A 10,993-nucleotide genomic window follows, 5' to 3' on the forward strand; every position below is an offset into this window, starting at 1 on the left:
CCCTCTTCCTTCTCCGCTAAGCAGAACACGCCGGGGAGCTCCCAATCGCCTCAATCGGGCGGAGCCCGAGCTCGCAGGTCGCCGCCGTCCTCGCCGATTCCGGCCACCTCCGACGACGCCGTCGACCTCCACGTGCTCGCGGTGAGCTGCTGATGCTCGTGGTGCCCCTCCCCTCCCCGATTGCTTCCTCCACCGGCCCCGCACCGTGCACCTGCGCCCGCCGCCATCGGACATGGTCGCCGACCATGCTCTGGCGACCCAAAACGGGCGGCGCCACCACCAAAAGGTCGCCCGCGTCGCCCTGTTCATTTTTCCCCCTCCCGCGCGCCTCGATCGCAGGCCGAATCGGCCGATTGGAGTTCGACCGGAGCTCCCAGGGAGCTCATGGCCGCGCTGACGTCATGCTGACGTCAGCGTGAGGTCATATTTCCTTTTTCTATTTTCTGGTTATTTTTCAGTAATTGTTAAATAATTCATATTAATTCAGAAAAATGCGAAGTTATATATCAATTCGATCAGAAAAACATTTCCTATTTACCTATCCATGTTTCATACATGTTTGAACCCATTAAAGGTGGAGCTTAGTAGAAAACCCTAATACACCCCTCTCATATGGCGGTGTCCGATGTCGGAACCCCTTTAACCTGACGATGTACCTAGGGTTGCTCAATTCCATTCACATGACATGTCATTCATATTGTATGCGCATTGCATTATGCCATGTCGTGAATGTTTGTTTCCCTTTCCGGTATTTGGTTCTTCGCGATAGGATACGGCGGAGCCGACGTCAACGCCACCGAAGAACAGGTACTCATCTGTCGAGGGACAAGGCAAGCCCTAACCTGGTTCATCTATGTTTCGAAATGCGTTTATCCGTGGTTCCTACATATCGCATACGATTCAAGCTGTCTTTTATCGATAGATAGAGTTACCCTATCTGTTGCATGTCCGACCTTTGTAGCCTCGATACCACGATCCACTGCTCCTAGCATAACTAGGTTTGGCATGTGTGCGTCGCGAGAGCCTTTATCTCTTTATGCTTAGCCATGCTTAGTTTGTTACGCTTCTACTCCGGTCTTCGGACTGGAGCCTTACAATGAAATGAATCTAGCATGACAGGTTGACGTGGTAAGTATAGAGATGATGATAAACATGTTTAAAGGCTCAGACGAGAGGCCACATTGGGATGTGGTGGGTTGTTTCGTTTCTGCCGACCCTAGGAGCCGAGTTCTCGCCTCTTGAACCAAGACCGAGCGTACAACCACACGAGGCCCTATTATGGTACCCTCTCGACTCACTAACTTGCCTAGTAGATTCCATGAGTCACATAGTTTGCGCGTTACCTGGTCATATGCATTGCATTTTGCTTGGGGGTTAAAGGTACATAACGAGCAGGTAAGCGTGGTCGTGGTGGCTGGGGGTTGCGGCCTCGCGGGGAAAACCACCTCGGCTCACATCGTTAAGGACCGACTTCGGAACTTGACCCGTTACGGCGGAATAATCCTTAGCGCGTGACTCATGGTCTCGGCGACAGACAAGGTAAGGTCGTGGTCAACCACCCTCTGCCGGCTTTCCAAGGAAGAAAGCTTATACGTTGGCACTAAGAGTCGGTTGGCGCGTGTGGGTAAAGTTGTGCACCCCTGCAGGGTTATGAATCTTTTCGAAAAGCCGTGTCCACGGTTACGGACGACTTGAGAATGGATTCTGTGATCATAGACAACTTGAACCTAACCGTAAAACTTGGCAATCAATGTGTGTTTACGGATACCTTCTTCGGGTGTTGAGGGGGTGATCCGAGGATAGTGGTTCGAGATGATGAAGATTGGTGGATACAACATGATGATCAATAGAGATAGAGATATCGCTCTCTTATCCCCTTTCAAAGGTTACGAGTAGTCGAACTTCTCTTCTCTCTCATCTTACAAAGGAAAAGCGGCTTTACGCAAAAGAAGATCTACGAGAAAGCCCGCATACCCGCTTTGCTAAAAGGTTGTACTAAGTCTTGCTGAGTCCACTGTACTCAGCTTTGCATGCTTTTGTTTCGGATGAAGTCGCTACGGCCGAAGGTGGTTTCTACGTTAACATCGATGGTTAGTTTGGAGTTCCCAGGCAGCAGCCTGCGACTTATGGGCTGGGACGTCGCTTTATGTTATGGCTTCTTAAGCCCTTTGCTATCTTGTTATTTAGAATAACATAATTTTCTTCCGTTGCTTGTTGAATGTTGGGTCAGTGACCTCTGCGTGTAATAATTTGGATCTTACTCTGTTAAGAGTTGTAATATATTATTTTGAGTCGTAGAGTCACTGTTGTGTTACCGATTCCCTCACTGTAGTCTCTCGAGCTCGAGATTAGGCTTATGTCAGACGAAGATCTGGTATTTGTCTAACCCTGATCCCGGGGGTGCCACATTTTGGCTCAAGGTTTTGGATGCACGAGAAGTATTTCCTCTCAGTACAAAGCTTTGGCTAGCAAGGTTGTTTGAAGCAAACACAAGTATGAACCGGTACAGCAAAACTTACATAAGAACATATTGCAAGCATTATAAGACTCTACATTCGTCTTCCTTGTTGTTCAAACACTTCACCAGAAAATATCTAGACCTTAGAGAGACCAATCATGCAAACCAAATTTCAACAAGCTCTACGGTAGTTCTTCATTAATAGGTGCAAAGTACATGATGCAAGAGCTTAAACATGATCTATTTGAGCACAACAATTGCCAAGTATCAAATTATTCAAGACAATATACCAATTACCACATGAAGCATTTTCTATTTCCAACCAAATAATAATGAACGAAGCAGTTTCAACCTTCACCATGAACATTAAAAGTAACGCTAAGAACACCAGTGTTCATATGAAACAGCGGAGCGTGTCTCTCTCCAATACAAGGAATGCTAGGATCTCATTTTATTCAAACAAAAAAAAAGCAAACAGACGCTCCAAGTAAAACAAATCTACTCAAATTCGTGACAGGTAGGAATTTGTTTCTGCGCAGCAATCCAAATTTAGTATCAACTTTACTATTAGAGACTTTACTTGGCACAACAATGCAATAAAGTAAAGATAAGGAGAGGTTGCTACAGTAGTAACAACTTCCAAGACTCAACAAAACAGTAATAAAAACATACATGGGTTATCTCCCAAGAAGTGCTTTTCTTTAACGCCTTTCAGCTAGTCGCAGAAAGTGTGAATCAAGTATTATCGAGAGATGAAGCATTATTACCAGGGGAGTTGGGAGTTTTCTCAACAATGCATTGTATCTTGTCTATATAAGTAACTCCTCTTTCGTTGCTCTTAGGCTTACTATCCTCATCAAACAAATTTTCAGGAACAAGCCAAGCATAGTTATTTTCTAGAGCTTCATGCATTCCCATGAGTTTATGAGGTATTGGTACTTTAATCTCCCCCTCACCATTGACGTTAATAGTGTACTTTAATCTATCCATGTCCATTTTCTCAAGTGTTTTTGCAAAATCGGTATAAAAGCCAAGCCTCTTATGCTTAATAAAAACTTTTCTACCTTCTTTAGCCATATCACCAAATTCTCTAAGAAGGACCTCTAAAACAAAATCTCTCTTTTCTCCCCTTTCCATATCACCGAGTGTAAGAAACATATGTTGCATTATTGGATTAAGATTAACAAATCTAGCTTCCAACATGTGTACTAAAGAGGCAGTAGCAATTTCATAATTAGGAGCAAGTTCTACCAAGGATCTATCTTCAAAATCTTCAACCATACTAACATGAGTGAAAAATCCATCTATATTATTGATACGTCTCCAACGTATCTATAATTTCTTATGTTCCATGCTAGTTTTATGACAATACCTACATGTTTTGTTCACACTTTATATCGTTTTGATGCGTTTTCCGGAACTAACCTATTGATGAGATGCCGAAGGGCCAGTTCCTGTTTTCTGCTGTTTTTGGTTTCAGAAATCCTAGTAAGGAAATATTCTCGGAATTGGACGAAATCAACGCCCAGCATCTTATAATTGCACGAAGCTTCCAGAACACCGGAGAGAGGCCAGAGGAGAGCCACAGGCCCACCACACAAGGTGGCGGTGCGGCCCAGGGGGGCGCGCCCCCTACTGTGTGGGTCCCTCGTCAGCCCTCCGACTCCGACTCTTCGCCTATAAGAAGCCCCCTGACCTAAATCTTCGACACGGAAAAGCCACGGTACGAGAAACCTTCCAGAGTCGCCGCCATCGCGAAGCCAATATCTGGGGGACAGGAGTCTCTGTTCCGGCACGCCGTTGGGACGGGGAAGTGCCCCCGGAAGGCATCTCCATCGACACCACCGCCATCTTCATCACCGCTGCTGTCTCCCATGAGGAGGGAGTAGTTCTCCATCGAGGCTAAGGGCTGTACCGGTAGCTATATGGTTAATCTCTCTCCTATGTACTTCAATACAATGATCTCATGAGCTGCCTTACATGATTGAGATTCATATGAGCTTTGTATCACTATTCATCTATGTGTTACTCTGGTGATGTTATTAAAGTACTCTATTCCTCCTTCATGATGTAATGGTGACAGTGTGTGCATCATGTAGTTCTTGGCGTAGGTTATGATTGTAATCTCTTGTAGATTATGGAGTTAACTATTACTATGATAGTATTGATGCGATCTATTCCTCCTTTCATAGTGTGATGGTGACAGTGTGCATGCTATGTTAGTACTCGGTAAAATTGCAATGATCTATTATGCACTCTAAGGTTATTTAAATATGAACATCGAATGTTGTGGAGCTTGTTAACTCCGGCATTGAGGTGCTCTTGTAGCCCTACACAATTAATGGTGTTTGTCATCCAACAAGAGAGTGTAGAGTGGTTTTATTATGTGATCAATGTTGAGAGTGTCCACTAGTGAAAGTATGATCCCTAGGCCTTGTTTCCAAGCACTGAAACTCCGTTTATTTACTGTTCTGTTGCATGTTTACTCGCTGCCATCTTTATTTCAGATTGCTATTACCACTCATATTCATCCATATTACTTGTATTTCACTATCTCTTCGCCGAACTAGTGCACCTATACATCTGACAAGTGTATTAGGTGTGTTGGGGACACAAGAGACTTCTTGTATCGTGATTGCAGGGTTGCTTGAGAGGAATATCTTTGACCTCTTCCTCCCTAAGTTCGATAAACCTTGGGTGATCCACTTAAGGGAAACTTGCTGCTGTTCTACAAACCTGTGCTCTTGGAGGCCCAACACTGTCTACAAGAACAGAAGCGTGCGTAGACATCAAGCACTTTTCTGGCGCCGTTGCCGGGGAGGAAAGGTAAAAGGCACTCATACTCCAGTCCCAGGTAACTAAGTTATTTTCGGGTGCCGTTGTAAGTGCTCGAAGCTATTTCCTTTAGATCCTGCAATTGCATCATTTTGTTTCTTGTTCACTAGTTAGGCATAATGGAAAGCAACAGTGAGCTTTTTATTCTATTTCCTGAGTTAAGACATGGATTGTTTGCTGCGAAAATTAAAAAACCTATGGAATCTTATTTGCATGCTAGTAGCAATGATATTAGTATGAACGTTTTGAACACCATTGTTGCTAATGATATGGAAAATTCTAAGCTTGGGGAAGCTGGTTTTGATGAGCATGACATTTTTAGTCCCCCAAGCATTGAGGAGAAAATTTTCTTTGATGATACTTTGCCTCCTATTTATGATGATTATAATGATAGTGGTCTTTTGGTGCCGCCTACTATGGAGAGTAAATTTTATTATGATTATACTATGCCTCCTACACTTGATGAGAATAATAATGATAGCTACTTTGTTGAATTTGCTCCCACTACAACTAATAAAATTGATTATGCTTATGTGGAGAGTAATAATTTTATGCATATAGCTCATGATAAGAATGTTTTATGTGATACTTATATTGTTGAGTTTGTTCATGATGCCATTGAAAGTTATTATGAGAGAGGAAAATATGGTTGTAGAAATTTTCATGTTACTAAAACACCTCTCTATAGGCTGAAATTTTTGAAGTTACTCTTGTTTTATCTTCCTATGCTTGTTGCATTATGCTTCATGAATTTGTTTATTTACAAGATTCATTTTCATAGGAAGTGGGTTAGGCTTAAATGTGTTTTGAACTTGCTTTTTGATTCTCTATTTTGCTTCAACTCTTATTTCTTGCGCGAGCATCATTGAAATTACTGAGCCCATCTTAATGGCTATAAAGAAAGCACTTCTTGGGAGATAACCCATGTGTTTATTTTACTACAGCAATTTTGTTTTATATTTGAGTCTTGGAAGTTGTTACTACTGTAGCAACCTCTCCTTATCTTATTTTATTGCATTGTTGTGCCAAGTAAAGTCTTTGATAGTAATGTTGATACTAGATTTGGATTACTGCGCAGAAACAGATTTCTGTCTGTCACGAATTTGGGCAGGCTTCTCTGTAGGTAACTCAGAAAAATCTGCCAATTTACGTGCGTGATCCTCAGATATGTACGCAACTTTCATTCAATTTGAGCTTTTTCATCTGAGCAAGTCCAGTGCCTCTAAAAAAATCGTCTTTATGAACTGTTCTGTTTTGACAGATTCTGCCTTTTATTTCGCATTGCCTCTTTTGCTGTGTTGGATGGATTTCTTTGTTCCATTGACTTCCAGTAGCTTTGGGCAATGTCCAGAAGTGTTAAGAATGATTGTGTTACCTCTGAACATGTGAATTTTTGATTATGCACTAACCCTCTAATGAGTTTGTTTTAAGTTTGGTGTGGAGGAAGTTTTCAAGGGTCGAGAGAGGAGGATGATATACTATGATCAAGAAGAGTGAAAAGTCTAAGCTTGGGGATGCCCCCGTGGTTCATCCCTGCATATTTCAAGAAGACTCAAGCATCTAATCTTGGGGATGCCCAAGGCATCCCCTTCTTCATCAACAATTTATCAGGTTTCTTCTCTTGAAACTATATTTTTATTCGGTCACATCTTATGTGCTTTACTTGGAGCGTCTGTTTGTTTTTATTTTTATTTTTGTTTTGTTATTTTCCTTCTCTGAATAAATTCATGCTTGTGTGGGAGAGAGACACGCTCCGCTTGTTCATATGAACACTAGTGTTCTTAGTTCTATCTTTAATGTTCATGGCGGAGTTGAAAACCGTTTCGTTAATTGCTATTTGGTTGGAAACAGAAAATGCTTCATGTGGTAATTGGTATAATGTCTTGAATAATTTGATACTTGGCAATTGTTGTGCTCATATGGATCATGTTTAAGCTCTTGCATCATGTACTTTGTACCCATTAAGAAGAACTACATAGAGCTTGTTAAAATTTGGTTTGCATGATTGGTCTCTAGAGTCTAGATATTTTCTGGTTAAGGTGTTTGAACAACAAGGAGACGATGTAAAGTCTTATAATCCTTATAATATGTTCATATGTGAGTCTTTCTGCACCATTTTATACTTGAGTTTGCTTCAAACAACCTTGCTAGCCTAGCCTTGTATTGAGAGGGATTCCTCTCGTGCATCCAAATCCTTGAGCCAAAAACTATGCCATTTGTGTCCACCATACCTACCTACCACATGGTATTTCTCCTGCCATTCCAAAGTATATTACTTGAGTGCTACCTTTAAACTTCTATTCTTTGCCTTTACAATACATAGCTCATGGGAAAATAGCCTTAAAAACTATTGTGGTGAAGAATATGTACTTATGTATCTTATTTCTTAATAAGTTGCTTGTTGAGCGGTAACCATGTTTACGGGGACGCCATCAACTTTTACCTTTGTTGAATATCATGTGAGTTGCTATGCATGTTCGTCTTGTCTGAAGTAAGGGCGATTTTCATGATCAAATGGTTTGAGTATGCATATTGTTAGAGAAGAACATTGGGCCGCTAACTAAAGCCATATGAATCATGGTGGAAGTTTCAGTTTGGACGCAAATCCTCAATCTCTTATGAGAATATTATATGTTGTTAAATGCTTATGCATTAAAGAGGAGTCCATTATCTGTTGTCTATGTTGTCCCGGTATGGATGTCTAAGTTGAGAATAATCAAAAGCGAGAAATCCAATGCGAACTTTCTCCTTAGACCTCCGTACAGAGCGGCATAGAGGTACCCCTTTGTGACACTTGGTTGAAACATATGCTATGCAGTGATAATCCATGTTAATCCAAGCTAATTAGGACAAGGTGCGGGCACTATTAGTATTCTATGCATGAGGCTTGCAACTTATAGGATATCTTATACATAACACATATGATTTATTACTACCGTTGACAAAATTGCTTCTATGTTTTCAAAATAAAAGCTCTAGCACAAAAATAGTAATCCATGCTTCCCTCCGCGAAGGGCCTATCTTCTACTTTATTGTTGAGTCAGTTTACCTATTCCTTCTATCTTAGAAGCAAACACTTGTGTCAACTGTGCATTGATTCTTACATGTTTACCTATTGCACTTGTTATATTGCTTTATGTTGACAACTATCCATGATATATACATGTTACAAGTTGAAAGCAATTGCTGAAACTTAATCATCCTTTGTGTTGCTTCAATGCCTTTTACTTTGAATCTATTGCTTTATGAGTTAATTCTTATGCAAGACTTATTGATGCTTGTCTTGAAAGTACTATTCATGAAAAGTCTTTGCTATATGATTCAGTTGTTTAGTCATTATCTTTACTATCACTTCATTCACTTCATATGCTTTACAATAGTATTGATCAAGATTATGTTGGTAGCATGTCACTTAAGAAATTATCATTGTTATCGTTTACCTACTCGAGGGCGAGTAGGAACTAAGCTTGGGGATGCTTGATACGTCTCCAACGTATCTATAATTTCTTATGTTCCATGCTAGTTTTATGACAATACCTGCATGTTTTGTTCACACTTTATATCGTTTTGATGCGTTTTCCGGAACTAACCTATTGACGAGATGCCGAAGGGCCGGTTCTCGTTTTCGCTGTTTTTGGTTTCAGAAATCCTAGTAAGGAAATATTCTCTTAATTGGACGAAATCAACGCCCAGCATCTTATAATTGCACGAAGCTTCCAGAACACCGGAGAGGGGCCAGAGGAGAGCCATAGGCCCACCACACAAGGTGGCGGCGCAGCCCAGGGGGGGCGCGCCCCCCTACTGTGTGGGTCCCTCGTCAGCCCTCCGACTCCGACGCTTCGCCTATAAGAAGCCCCCTTACCTAAATCTTCGACACGGAAAAGCCACGGTACGAGAAACCTTCCAGAGCCGCCGCCATCGCGAAGCCAAAATCTGGGGGACAGGAGTCTCTGTTCCGGCACGCTGATGACCCACAAGTATAGGGGATCGCAACAGTCTTCGAGGGAAGTAAAACCCAAATTTATTGATTCGACACAAGGGGAGGTAAAGAATACTTATAAGCCTTAACAACTGAGTTGTCAATTCAGCTGCACCTGGAAAAGCACTAGCAACAGTGGTGATGTGAAAGTAGCAGTAATATGAGAGCAGTAGTAACAGTAACACAGCAGCAGTAATAGTAGTATGAGAGCAATGGCACCAGAAAACAGTTGACATGTAGAACAAGTATATGATGATGAAAGATGGACCGGGGTTCCCAGCTATCTACACTAGTGGCAACTCTCCAATAACAAGTGTTGGGTGAACGAATTACGATCGGGCAATTGATAGGATTGAAATAGCATTAAGACAGAATATCAAGATCATTAATCATGTAGGCATGTTTTCCAATAATAGTCGTACGTGCTCGCAATGAGAAACTTGCACAACATCTTTTGTCCTACCAGCCGGTGGCAGCCGGGCCTCAAGGGAATCTACTGGATATTAAGGTACTCCTTTTAATAGAGTACCGGAGCAAAGCATTAACACTTGGTGAAAACATGTGATCCTCACATCACTACCATCCCCTCCGGTTGTCCCGATTTCTGTCACTTCGGGGCCATTGGTTCCGGACAGCGACATGTGCATACAACTTGTAGATACAATCTAAGCAATAAGTATAGAGCTCAAATCTAAGATCATGCCACTCGGGCCCTAGTGACAAGCATTAAGCATAACAAGATTGCAGCAACAATAACTTCATAAACTTTGTAGATAGACAATCATAATGTAACAATCCATCGGATCCCGACAAACACAACACCGATGACATCGGATGAATCTCAATCATGTAAGGCAGCTCATGAGATCATTGTATTGAAGTACATGGGGGAGAGAATACCAACTAGCTACAGCTAGAACCCGTAGTCCATGGGGGAACTACTCACGGAGCATGATGGAGGCGATGGCGTTGATGGAGATGGCTTCCGGGGGCACTTCCCCGTCCCGGCGGGGTGCCGGGACAGAGACTTCTGTCCCCCGAATTGGAGTTTCGCGATGGTGGCGGCGCCCCTGGAGTCTTTCTGGAGTTTCGTCAAGAGTTACGGTGTTTTTAGGTCGAAAGGGATCTTATAGGCGAAGAGGCGGCGCAGGGGGGCACCTGGGGGCGCCACACCCTAGGCCGGCGCGGCCTAGGCCTGGCCCGCGCCGCCATGTGGTGTGGTGGCCCCCTGGCCCCTCTCCGACTCTTCTTCGGTGTTCTGGAGCCTTCCGGAGAAAATAGGAGGTTTGGCGTTGATTTCGTCCAATTCCGAGAATATTGCCCGAACAGCCTTTCTGGAACCAAAAACAGCAGAAAACAGGAACTGGCACTGTGGCATCTTGTTAATAGGTTAGTTTCGGAAAACGCATAAAAACATTATAAAGTGCAAGCAAAACATGTAAGTATTGTCATAAAACAAGCATGGAACGACAGAAATTATGGATACGTCGGGGACGTATCAGCATCCCCAAGCTTAGTTCTGCTCGTCCCGAGCAGGTAAACGATAAAAAGAATAATTTCTGTAGTGACATGCTACTTACATAACCTTGATCATACTATTACAAAGCATATGAAATGAATGAAGTGACTCAAGGCAATGATCTATAGTTGCTAACAAGTAGATAACATATAGTAAAACTTTTCATGAAGAGTACTTTCAAGACAAGCATCAAAATTCTTGC

This window comes from Lolium rigidum, chromosome 7 (genome assembly GCF_022539505.1).
Source record: "Lolium rigidum isolate FL_2022 chromosome 7, APGP_CSIRO_Lrig_0.1, whole genome shotgun sequence".
Classification (NCBI taxonomy): domain Eukaryota; kingdom Viridiplantae; phylum Streptophyta; class Magnoliopsida; order Poales; family Poaceae; genus Lolium; species Lolium rigidum.